We start from the raw sequence: 13,857 nt of genomic DNA, 5'->3' as shown, positions 1-13,857 counted from the left end.
CATTACCTTTAGCTTTGATTAACCCAGATTGTTATACCCAATGTGTGCTTTTTGCTGCCCTGTTGCTCATTCCTTTTCCCTAAAGATAGATAATGATCATAAAATTAGTTCTAATGTAGACTGAAAACACTAATAGCCTTATTGGGCTAAACTTTAAAATAGGTTTTTAACATAGAGGACAATACAAGTCTGAATTCCAATATGTATCATTTGTTTATTCAAAATACTTCTAAGAAGTTACTTATAAAAGTGTCTTTATTGTTTTAATGTGAAACTGTAATCTTCTACATTGATAAACAGTTAAAAGTCAGTGCAAACTAAGAAATCCATGAATAAATTCTATAAAGAAGGTCCTTTTGTTTGTGCATGTGAATATCCTTTCTGTCTAGGAACACTGGGAAGTCTGAAAGGACTATAAATCTTCACTCAGGTCTTTCTTGCTTTTCCTATTTTTTCCTCAAAAATCTTTTCTGAAATGCTCATCTATGTTCACTTACCTCTCCTAGTGAATCCTCTAAGATTGTAAACTTTTCCTAAAGGTCCAATACCTTTTCATCTACTCCATAATTTACAACTCCCTTGTAATGAGTTAATGTTATAATGAAGACTCACTGGCAATGCAGCGTATTTTAATAGACAAATTTCTCTAAATTAAGCTCTAACCATCTGTTCCATTCTCATTTATGACTCTAAAAAGAACATATTTTAAAATTATATCATTTAAAAATAATGTAAATGATTGAAGTCTGCAGTAAGGCTTCTGCATATTTGTTCATTCAGTGTAGCATACTTATGGTAATAGTGATGTTTCTTCCTTGCTCCAGGCATGTATGAAGGAGAAAGTGGTTAATGCTTGATACAATAAATTTGCAGTTATTATGACGCATTAAGTATGTCAAAAAAGATATTTTATTCCTAGAGAGTTACACTGAATGTAAATCTCTGTATTGGAGCGTCCTGATGGGATACCTGGAGGCAAAGCTTTAGCTAATTCTACAACTTGTAGGGGGTTAAGGATATCAGAGACATTAAATGCTGACAACTGTAGTTTTAATATGCTGGGGAAATGGAGCTGTTCCATATCACTTTCTGTATTTGTTAACAGTTATGCCACCACCAGGGATCTCACTAGGATTTATAGAGAAAGAACATGCTGATAGCTATTTAGAGGGAAAACAGTAATTTTTTTTCTCCTGCAGACTCATTCAGTAGTAAATTGTGGTACAGACTGATAGAGCAGCAAGGAATAGAATAGAAAAGACATCGTGTTCTTAAAGGATGCAACTGAATATCTAAGTAGATCTCTTCTCCTCCCAATGCCTCTTTGCTCCATCCGTGTCCTCTGTGTTTTGAAAATATTGCATTAAAATCTTATATTGATCTCATAAGCGAGATAACTTTATTACTGTTGATTTTGACTTCAAAATAAGCATCAACAGTCTAATACTTACCTCTGACTTGTGGCTGTTGCATTTGACTGGGAGGACACTTGTGGAAGTGGCTGAGAAAAGTATTACTTCCTATTCAGAGACACCTTTTCTCCTGCAAGATTGGGCAGGTTTCTGATGATACTGAACCATCAAACAAGATCAGCTGAAATTAAGAACTGAAACTGACCTGCAGTTTATCATCATATTCAACTAAAAGATGACATCAGTCTCACCAGCTTGCATTTTGTGATATTGTGATTTTTCCCGGCCTAAATAATCAGCGTGTCTCTAGAGACAGTGAAGAGTGTGACAGGGTTCTGCGTGTTTTTAACCAGGATGCATTTCCTTTTGGAAGTGTCACTATCTATTGAGACAGCCCGTTTGACTGAGGCAGGCCAGATGCTACGCTGTTAGACAGCTAAAGTTAGACAAGAAGAACGCCAAAGTTAGCATTTACTCATAGCACTCCATTTAACATCTCCTTTTCAATCATTTATAGAATGACATCAATGATTATAAAGGGAACATCTGCTGATGGCTTTAGGAGGTATTAAGTTTGGAATGACTAATTTAGTCATATAATTAACAGAAATATGGTTTGTTTGGCAGAATAGGAAAAACACACTATGGAGATACTGATGATAATTGTGAGAGGCCAGTAATAGAAATCAAAATGTATCACTTTAGTACATTACATGTCTGAGTCTGTCATTCCAAAGTAAGTGCCTCTTAAAACCAGATGCTCCCTCTGCAATATTTGATGTGTGTTTATAATGGGTGGACAAAGGAGATATTACATCTTTTGTTATCACTAAGCACCAAGGTCAAATTTGGTAAGTAAGCAATGGTTTCAGAGATTTAATTATATAAAAAATAATTCTGTTTAATTCCTACAGAAATGTGTCTGCCTTTGGGGGATTTTCTAGAAGGTAGCATTTTAAAATTGGTAATCTTTTTTCTTTTGTCAGGAGATATAAATTTTGAAGTATGCTTTCTTTTTTAACCTTGTAAATATTAGGAACATAATTCAGATCTTCTCTTTTTTAACCTTGTAAATATTAGGAGCATAATTCAGAGCTCTGTTTTGGCTGAGGGTGTACTGGAATAATAGTAATAGGATGCATGTGGCTAGTTTTCACACTGTAGCATAATAAAACTAACAAAGATGGTCCTTCTCTAGAATGTTAATCACTGGAATTGCAAGATATATTAATACAGGACAAAAAGTGATTTTACTCTATCTAAATAAAACTTACTGACCTTTCATTATTTAAACGGTTAGAATTTTTGTTTCCAGAGTCTTCAGAATTTATTATTTTCCAGTTGCTCATTTATTCTTTAATATATGATTTCATTCCATTCCATTCAAATTTATAAACTAACCTTGTAACACTGAGCACTTTCCAGTGTAAAGTTAAAGAGCTGTGATTAAGGCTGTTGATCTGTGGTTCATTCTTTTCCATCTTCTACCACAGTGTTTGTAGTATTTTCTTCTGCCAGGCTTTTAAAATTTATTTTATTTCATGGATTTTAATTAGGAAAAAATGCTAAGAAGTGAGTCTTGTATTTAAGAAAAGAAAGGCAGAATTCTTCCCTCCTCTTACTTTTCAGAACTTCCCTATAGATTTTTTTTTGCCAGTTGTTTTCACTTTGCAAATCAACTTTTGGTTCAGTCTCACAGAACTCCCACTTTTGGCAGATTTCTGACTGTCTGGTGCTGTTCCACTCCTCCCAGGAGGAATGAATTCATGAGCAGAGCAAAGGTGAGGAGTTGAAGGTTTGTGATAAATGAATGTTCTTAGATTATTCCATAATTCATACTGTGGATATTACTGCTATCTAGGTGGAATCTTTTGGTATACATACGTACATATTCAAAAGAATTACATGGCTGATTTTTCCCTCTGTGGGAGCTGAACTTATGCTTGTATAGTTCTTTATCATACAGGCTTTCCTGGTGAAAAGGAGACTGATCTTAAAAGCACATTACAAAGGGAGAAAAAGGAGATTGGACATTTTCAAAATTACCAAAAAGTTATTTTCTTTTCTAGAATTTGGTTCACTAGCAATGGTTTAACTATAAAATTTAATATTTATTTTTTCTTTAGTGAAAGATTTTTACTAGAAAAGAAAGTCTAATTTTCTTCCTGACTAAATTTTCCATTTGTACTTAGGAGGTGATAAGTTTGGGGCCATAGTGGCTGTTACTGTTCCTTTCTGTGCCCTTTGAGAGATCAGACTCTGAAATGAAGCCAAAGCTGCAGCTGCAGCAGCAAACATGCACTTTTAAATGAAAAACATCTTGCTGTTTTCCCCTTCCCCGCAGTAACATTTTGCATAAGATGATAAATAACACATTGTGTTGCAAGGACGCCACAGTTAGCATTTAATTTTGTAGAGATAAAATTAAATACAGGTATAACAGTTTTCTTCATAGATTTTGGATTTTGCACATATTATCACACATGTAACATTATATGTAGTACTATGCATTCAGAAAAAAAAATACCTTCTGTCTTTTCTCAGGTTAAGTTCTTATTCTTCAGTTTTATAGAAATATTTTCAATTGATTGCAATTTAATACACAAGAATCATCCTGATATAAAATTTTGGTACTATTTCTTGTAATACTTTTATATAAACGAAGCTTTGTTTCAACGTGCTGTCATGTCAGCTTCGTATGTTTCTTCAGTTTTTTTAAATTCTAACATTTGTCCGTTGAAGGGGTGATGAATTATTGTGTGTGGAAATTCCACAATACCCTATTTTGCTTTGACAGCTGTATTTATTCCAGTGAGTTAATTAATGGGAATCCCAGTTGCTAAGATGATTTTCTGATGTGTCGACAAAACCCAAAGAAACAGCTGACAACTACACACTTTGGTTTCAGGAATAAAAATGGTTTCTTTCCTTTCTTTCCCTGCTCTTCAGATACAGAGTACAGGAATTGTGCATTGGAAAGAAGAATGAATCCAGGCAAATCTTTCAGTTTCACTTCAAAATTAAGTTTTGTAATAGTCTGTAATATTGCTAAATTAAAAAAAAACAACAACCCAAACATTTGAAGTAAAAATAATTTTCTTAGTTATCTGAACTACTTCCCATAGTGAATTAAGTTATGTGATTAAAGTGATTAATTTCTTTCATAGTCTCCTTTATACAGTAATCTATGATCTGAGATGTAGGAACCTTTAATCTAGCAGTTAAAGGCATAACAAGATATTACTGTGGCTGAAAGCAGAAGTCAGAAACATTTAAGCTGGCAATTAAATGCAACTTTTAAAACCAGGATGCATCTGACCTTGGTTTTGAGCATCTCACTACACTGAGGGCAATTAATAATTGACATTTCCTCTCATGGAAAGCGACAAATTCATCATAATTTTGAATCTTGAAATTAAAATTACATGTCTTTGAAAAAAATGTTCTGTAGCCTAGTCAAAAATCAAGACCGATAATATTAAATTATGTAAAAAGAAAAAAATAATGATTTCCCGATATGAAGTAGCAAGAAATTCTTTGGTCCTTGTTATTTAGCAGTTGGATAATATTATTACAGTGGATTCTTCTGGTCTTAACAGTCTGTGAATCTACAAAAAGCTGTTCTAATAATACATGCTATGAGTACAAGCAGAAGAGAGAACATTTTGAAATGAAGGATGACATTAGGGAGGCAGTCTGGTTTAGCAATTAGTGCATGGATTCACAAGTCAGAAATTCTACATTCTATTCCCATATCTGACATTGATTAGCAAGTCACATTAGGACTTATTATCGAAAGTCAGATATGCAGCTGATCATCTAATTAACATCATCATGGTATTAGCATAACTGCATTTGCAAATCATGCATGCAGAGCTTTAGCCTTTGTTTAACCTTGATCTGTGATATGAAAGCAATGTATGTTATGGATTGATTAAACCTTCTTATTCCATGATTTGAGCAGCTCACAATTTTTAATACATTTATCCTCACCAGATCCTGTCGAACTGAGTATTACTATTTATCTTTATTTTAGGGAAGTGGAACTGCAGCACAGAAACACAAGGTTCTGATTTCCAAAGATACTTAGGCATTTAAAGATGCAGATAACCAATTAATGAAATTTTCTGAAGTCCCAAAGAAGATCACATCCTTAAGTCCTCTATACATTTTAATGAGATTTTAAGTGCCTAAATCACTTTAGAATTTGGTTCTGCATCTTGTGAGGGTCTATGAAGTCAAAGTCCAGTTGGAAACTGTGCCCACATTAGCAAGTAGCACAGAACCAGTATAAGCAGTTTAATAAAATGAAGGAGTCTGTACTAAGGATATGGCTTTAACACATTTCATGAGGCTTTAATGCTGGGTTAGTCCTAGTCATGCTGTGGATGGAATGCTTGCCAAACCTCACTCTATTCACTTTCATTCCAAAATCCAGTTTGTGTGGGGATCCAAAACCAGTCCATAAAATGAATGAAAGCATTATTAAACAGGAATGGTCAGGAAATTTGCTTCAGAAGGTGACATCTGAGCTAAAATGATCATGCAGGCTCATTCTGTGATTCTTTGGACCAAAACAATCTAAGAAGTGTCTAAGTAATTGGATTTGTCTCTGCAAAGGGAGAGAATATTGATGCCCTTGCTTGAAAAGTCAGTAGTAGTAAGCAGATTTGGTCCCCTGAAAAGTATGGTAAGATTGTTTTGAAGTAGCTTACTGAGAAGCTGGACAGAAATGGTCAAAACTGACTTGAGAAGGGTTATACATGATTTATGGAAGTTAACCAACTTATCAAAACAAAATACTTAGCACCTGTCTAACTTTGAAAATATTGCTGTGTTCTGGGATTATTTCAGTAAATATTGTGAATGTATTTTGGCCAAGTTTATGAGAGAAAGCAATAATTTCCCATCCACTCCATTGCTTTCACATTTTCATGGATTTTCCGTATGATGAGAAAATGAAAGAAGAAATATGTCATTTCAGTGTTATTAATTATGTGGGTAAAATGAAAAACATTTATGAAATTAAATATACTTCCTTAAAATAAGGTGAAAGAGATATTAAAATTTTGAACAAATATGATTAGGGGTTTCAGTCGGGTAAATATTTCAAAGATCTCCTGGAATTACTAAATCCACTAACTGCTGTGTCATTGTTTTGAACTAATTTTGTCATTCTTACATTTTCCAGAGAAATATTACAGACATGAGAGGTACTCCATGAACTGGTATTTCTAACAGAAATATTTTAATTTTTCCAAAATATGAAATGAACTCTCATCACTGTATTTATGAAAAAAACCCTGAAGCAAAACAGTCCATGTGACAACTGCAGATGCACAAGTTTTTCTAAGCTATCTAGATTTCCTCCCTTTTTTTTCCTGTGCTTTGGTAATGCTGACATACTTAAGTAATAAATACACATGAGCATTACTCAAGAGAGGTCAGCAAAAGAATGCTGGAAAAAAAGAAGGTTCGTTGTTACTCTAATAGCCTTTTCATACCCTGAAATATTACATCAGAGTTAAAAATACATGATATAAACAACAGATATTGAAAATTCCCAAATGAATTGAATAGGGTCAGAGGTTAGTAACACAGCATGAAAAATCTATATGGATTTTAGACAAAAAAATTACTTGTTTGTATCTGGATTTTATGTATCTATGCATGCATTTATTTATTTTCTAGGACCTCAGTTATGAGGTAACAACAGTAAGTTCCTAGTATTTCCTTGCCATGTTCCTGAATGAAAAGATGTCTTAATTCACATCTTTTCCTTATCTTTGTGTCTGAGTGAAAACATATAGCCTTGGTGACTTGTACCAAACATTATGTATCATATAATTGTAGAATGGTTGGGTTGGAAGGGACCTCAAATATTGCCTAGTTCCAGCCTCCTGGCATGGGCAGGGACATCTTCCACTAGACCAGGTTGCTCAAACCTCCATCCAACCTGGCCTTGAACACTTCCAGGGATGACTCAAGAGAGCCTTTTTTCATTCTAGATGATTAAGCTACTTCTAGAGGTTTTCCAGATGTTACTGCCAAAAGGATTTGTGATATTCTTCAGAGTCTGCCAGTCTGATAGATAAATTGTAGGAAATATGTTTATAAAAGTATAGTACTCTTCTCTCAGTACTGGATGGGCAGAACACCTCAGCTGTCCGTTTAGTATGAGTACTACCATGCTTATAACATATTTCCATTTACATTATTAGTATAGCTTGCCAAGTAATTTACAAGGTACAGACCTAACCCTCCACATTTTCCTGTCTAAGAAAATATTTATATATAGTTTTCCTTTATAACTGGTGAGAATACTCACAATTTACCTCTGTTACCTTTATAACATTTCCTAGAAATTATTCCCATGATGTGTCTTCCACTCTAGTTTTAACTTTGTGAAGGCTTCCAGATTTGGAGACAAGAATAATTTATTTTTAATTGTGGTCCTTTGATTTGTTAGCCATACTGCCTCTTCTGCTATGCAGAAAAGAGGATCTCTAAACATCTCAGAAATAGAAGGCTATTTATAAAAAAAAGGCTTCCTACACTGCTTGTCTATATATTTATTATCTTGGATGCAATTTAAAACTTTAAAATTTAGGAGAGCACATACAATTTTTGTGTTCTTCTGCCACAGACATCTGTTGTAGTTTCTCTAGAAATGTCTCCATTTTCTGAATACTAACAGGTGGGTATAAAAGGTGGGACATGTTCTGTTCTCCAGTCTGATTTCTGAAGGCTCTGTCTTGGATTTCCCTTGAGAAATGGGGGGAGTGGGAAGTGAAATGAAGATGTCGATGGATCTTACAAACACCTGTTTATGTTGATTTTATTTTTCTTTTTAATAAAAGCTCTGTATCTCTTCAGAAATGTATGTAGCTTATAAATGGCTGTTATAACACAAAAGTTGGAGTTGGAAATCTGCTTCATTAAAGGCTGATACAACCTGACATATGTCCTAAATGCTATCAACGGCTTCATAACAGCAGTACCGTGGTGGGTTTCCATGAAAAACCATTTTTAATGATGTGGAAAGTCTCTATAGAAAAATATAGCAATCCTTGACATTTTGAGCATGAACATGAATGACCTGGTGTCTACCAAGATATTTGCTACCATGGATAAAATATAGTCGAGTGGAATGGATTTTTAAGATAGCTTCAAAAAGAATTTACAATGTATCTGAAAGAAACTTCAGTGAGAAAAAAGCCTTTCTACAAGAAAATGCTGTGAAGACATGATGAATCTAATTTATCTGTTGAGTTTATGGACAACAAAAAACACATGGTAAGATGAATCAGTGAGCAGTAGGGTATGGACTGACATACACACAGGCCACAGCGAATCCCAGCAGTGGTAATGTCTTTCATGATTAAGCAAACTTGAAGCTGGTAAACTGCAGAAAACAGGGTTTGGAATTCCTCGGTTTTGTATAGGTTATCCTAACTGATAGAGCTTTTGAAATCTGGCGGAGTCAATGAATGCTGCTGAAAAGAAGGTCTTACAAAAAAGGTGAGGTACGGTTATGGGAGAGCCATTCGTATTACCAAAAGGGTTGACTTCCTATTTCTTGTTCATTTTTCCCCCTAGCATCCAGCAGTGGCACATCCCAGATACTGTTCCTGCTTCAGGTGAGAACTGATAATAATAATTATTAGATAATGATAAACAGGTGAGCTCATAATAATGCCATGTTCCTACAAAAGCCTACATTCAGTAATAGGCACCTCTTTCACTGTGTTTTACTGAAATAGAAACTTTCTAATATTATGCTTTGTTTGTCATCTGCACAGATTGGAACTACTCTTCTATTTTATTATCTTAGAGGTAGTCAGATGTCACGACCACAGGTAGCAGTGTTAGAACAGCCAATTATTTGACAACATCTTTGAGAGGTGACTGGAGAGGTCAGACAAAGAGGTGGATACTTTTTAGTTATTTTGTAAGATCTATCTGTCTGCTCTTTTCTATATTGCCTAATACGAGTATATGCATATCATGCTCATTCTGAACTATGCTAGTGTAATCCAGACTGAAAGATGAGCATAAGACTGAACCATTCTGGCTCATATACCTGCATCTTCTCTCCCCAGAGACCAGGGCCCAAGGAGAGCTGACGAGTCCAGGTCTCATCTCAGGTTTTACCTGAGGTAGAATAACGAACAGGGTGCATGCCTCAGCCTGAAAACTGCAAAAGTCTTTGCTGTTTAAATGACAGCCTATTTTTACTGCTTTTATCTTCATGGCAGATGACAAACTGGAGCTTTTTGTTCATGGTTTAACTTCTATTTTATGATGGTGCTTGGGGTTTTTTCCCCTTCTGTGTTAGGTTCAAAAGGGTGTGGCAGAACAGCCGCAAGAAAGGCTGCCTCCACTTTTCCTGGCTGTGGCAGTCATGTCAGGTGGACAGGGGGAGAGAAAGGAGGAGGTTACAATGCCTGCACGCAGACTGAAAGACTCCTGACAAAGCACATGGCTTGCCTGTTGCGAAGGAGCAGCTCTACAGCCAAGCCTCAGAGGTCAAGGAGAGGATACATTCCTCGAGACCCAGAGGGAGACTGTGTGAAGGTTGCTGCAACCCAAGAAAGCAGTGCAAATTGCTGGACTCCGGATCATCTGGAAGGAGGAGCTCATTCTTAAAGGAAATAGGAAAGAGGGGAAAGATTTGTTTTCAAAACTTTTATTTATCTGCATCATTCAGATCTGCATTTTCTCTGTTTTAAGGGGTTGTCCGTGCTCTAAGAAAACATACAGATTGTAACTACTTGAATGTTTTGGGGTATGCTCATTCTACAGATAAGATTGGCTAGTGCTACCTCAAGGTTCAGACCTCCTCAGAGTCACTTCAAAACCTCATAAAGGGAAATGTTTATAGATAAGCGTTCTGGGATGGGGCCCCCCCTCTTCCCTATTTGGAAGTGACTACAGAAATATTAGTAAATTATCCCTGGTGTAATTTATTTGGCCAGTCCTGCTGGTAGAAGAAGACAAATAGCTACTATAATGGACTAGAAACCATGGAAAAATAAGCTTGCTGTTTAAACTCCTGGAGCTAATCTAAGCAGTGATGACAAGATGTCTCTGGTTAGTACAAGAGATTTAAGAGCACACTCTAATACTGTTTTCTGTTTCCCTCAATTTTTGCCTGCTTTTCTATCTCTAGATGCTAAAATCAAACATTTCCATTTTCCAAGAAAGCACCTATCTTATAATACACATAAAAAAAAAAGTATATTTCCTATTCTAAGACATCATTTATTTATAAAATCTGTGGTTCAACTTTACAAGTTCACAGATGTGTGGGCCACCATACAGTCAGCCAAGTTCTCTGCTGTCCTATATCCTCAAGCAATCCTAGTGCAATCCAGAAAAATAAATGTATAAGCTACAGGACTAAACTATCAACAAAAGACATTGATCCCTCTGTAAACTGAGCATAAAGAACTATGCATTTTTTTACCCATATTCCCTTCCTGTTTTGGGATAATTGAGAGTGTTACTGAACATGAACTGAAACCTAAATGCCACATGCTTTGTAAAAGCATTGTAACCTGAATCCTATCTGCATTGCCTTCACTGAGCAAATCTGCACCATACTTAACTTCGTTAATATCTGTTATATTACACTAGCTATCTGAGATGCCAATGGATTGGTGTATGAGAGCAATGGTTGGTAATAAGTATAATTCTGATTGTCTGATTTGCTATATTTGATGGGACTTTGTTGAGGTATTCAACAAAGAAAGTACATAAATAATTTGATACTGTGAAATATGGGATTCCTGTGTTAATGATCTGAGGTTTATGATGCAACATGTGCAGACTCACCTTCAGAAATTACTATGCAGTTCACAGGAGATTTTACAAACTGCTGTTTTCAGAAATATGTTATTTTATTATCATGGGGAAAAAGGCAGGTCAGGTACTACTGTCACCATTGTAAGCATCTGTAAAGCAAGCTTCTCATGCAAAGAATCAGGAAAGATCTGCAGATCTTACCTGCAGATGCAATGAAATGACTGCTTGTATTTATATCAGTTTTTATAACACTGTGATAATTATTAAAGGACAAATATTGATATTGTTGCTGGGGTAATCCAAATTTTGGCAGTGATATTTCTGAGAATTCTTTCACTGTCAGCATCGCGTTGTCTGTGACTATTTTACTCACAAGTAGTAAGCTGCTTACACAATCTAATTTGCCAAAAGTTACTTAGCCAAGAGAAGAATCAAAATCACTATTGAGATAAAGACATCTGCTTCTGCATTAGAACACCAGGGAAAGCAAATGCTGATGTAGTTTTCAAAATAGCGAACATGAAAAGTAGAAGATGCCACAGAAATGTGTTAAACAGAGTACTGGTAACTATCAAAGTCTTGTTAAAAAGAGAAGTCCCAGAGAAAGATTTCAGGACTTCCAGAAAAAGCAGAGGATCCACACGAGAAAAGATGTAAAGACTTCTCTTTATATCATACTACAGTGTGCAAATAAACAAACAGCACTTGATGAAAGAGTTCTGTTGGCAAATTTGATGACAATACTGAATCAGCAGTGGCCAACAAGACAAACAATGAATCTAGTCTCCAAACAGACCTTCATAATCTTGAGGAAGCCACCAACATCAAAAACTTCAACAAGGAGCCCATAGTTTTTCCCTGGTGCAAAACAACACCATGCATCAACTTAGAATGGGAACCGACTGGTTAAATAGCTGAAAAGAACCTGGGGATTATTGTGGATGCCAAGTTGAATGAGAGCAAGCAGTGTGCTTTCTTTGTGAGTCAAGCAAAATGCATACTGGGCTGCATCAGGAGCTGCAAGGCCAACAGACTGCGGGAAGTGCTTATGCCCTGTGCTCACCACTGGTGAGGCCACATTGAATACTGTATTAAGTTCTGAGATTCCTAAATCAGAGGGATATTGAGAGACTGGAGAGGGTCCAGTAGAGGGCTATCGAGACAAGCTAGACTAAAGCACATGACATAAGAAGAGAAGCTGTGGGGTGTGAGCTGGTTTAGTCTAGCGAAGAGGTCAAGCAGCCTTGCAGTCACTTAAAGCATGCTCCTGTCAAAGACAGCCAAGCCAAAACTCTGCTTGGTAATAACAGATGATGTAGTAAGGGACAACAGCCACAGACTGCACCTTGAGAAGTTCAGATTGCTGAGGAGGAAAAACTTTTCCACAAGGAGTGTGGTGCGGCACTGGAACTGGTTACCCATGGAGATGGTAGAAATCTCTACCCTTGGTGCTTTTCATGCTCACGCAGACGAAGGCAGAGCTGGCCTCACCTAGTTAGGTGACAGCCCTGCTTTGAATGTGAAGTTGGACAAGAGAGCTCCAGAAGTCCCTCCCAACTAGTGTTTCTATGATTCTATAAAATAAATTGAATAAATACTGTTCGCAAATCATTTAGGAATAAATTGATTCATTAGAGACTATTGAGTCCATTATTTAGATGAGTAAATCAATGCTTTTAAATTTCTGGTTTTGATTGTCCTGGCTTTTTCTATTATAGCAATTCTAGAGACAGAAATGTGTCATATTATAATGATCATATAGGGAAATTAGTGTTCATATAGCAAACTATATGGGGACTGGAAAAGAGAAGAATGTAGAAGATCACTGAATTCTTTCCCCAGTTCTGTGCTTATTTACCCTTAGTTTTAAGGGTAACTGTAATGGTTTAATGCAATTTTATTTTTGGGGGGTTGTTTTTTGATTTTTTTTTGTTTTGTTCCTAATCCTGTAGCTTATTCAAAATTATAAAATGTCCAAACAACTGCTAGAACAGTTTCTCAGAACCCATAACTGATCATATATTCAGTAAACCGCACTGTAACTTTGAAGAAAAGGTTAGGACAAGAAGTGAAGAATAATATCTTTTCTTAATTGAATCTGCAAACAGAATTCAGGGTGGTTAATTAAAATGTGGTCTGAGCAATGGCTTTTCTATTGACAAAAGAAATTACAATATGAGCTTTATATCTTTTAAAAGAATAGGTCAGATTCTTATTATGTTCACATTGGCACAATTGTAGAGTATTTCTGTTCATGATAATTTATATTTATACCAGTGCTTCAGAATTAAAAATCTATTCAAGTATTGCTAGCAACACAGTGCTTCCTAGCATGATACTTGACATTGATTTAGTTTTTGAAATAAAAGAAGTAAATGAGCAGTACTGCTTCCTGAAATATAAATTGATATCAATTCATCCTTAATTTGTAGTTAATGTAGAATATAATGTAGAAAACTTAAATTTCTCATCTGTTTGTCAAGTTCACTTTTTCACTGTAATAATTGATAAATAAAATTCACACTCAGGCACTTATAATTATTAATAATGCAAGGATCTGAAACAGCAATAACAATTACAAGAGATTATATAACCCATTATTTAAACAGCAGCTTTCTTCAATTTCAAATTAGCAAAC

General features: G+C 35.5%; 1 long non-coding RNA gene across 1 annotated transcript; it reads left to right on the top strand.

The window, feature by feature from the left end:
• The first annotated feature begins 2,076 nt into the window (after positions 1 to 2,076).
• Positions 2,077 to 12,756, top strand: LOC129735296 (uncharacterized). Its single transcript, XR_008730721.1, has 4 exons — positions 2,077 to 2,263; positions 3,130 to 3,193; positions 9,012 to 9,052; positions 9,751 to 12,756. It is a non-coding gene; the product is annotated as an uncharacterized LOC129735296 (long non-coding RNA).
• The last annotated feature ends 1,101 nt before the right edge of the window (positions 12,757 to 13,857 follow it).

Source organism: Falco cherrug, chromosome 1 (assembly GCF_023634085.1).
Source record: "Falco cherrug isolate bFalChe1 chromosome 1, bFalChe1.pri, whole genome shotgun sequence".
NCBI lineage: Eukaryota > Metazoa > Chordata > Aves > Falconiformes > Falconidae > Falco > Falco cherrug.
Note: the sequence above shows the minus strand (reverse complement) of the source record. Positions and strands in the feature narration are given on the sequence as shown.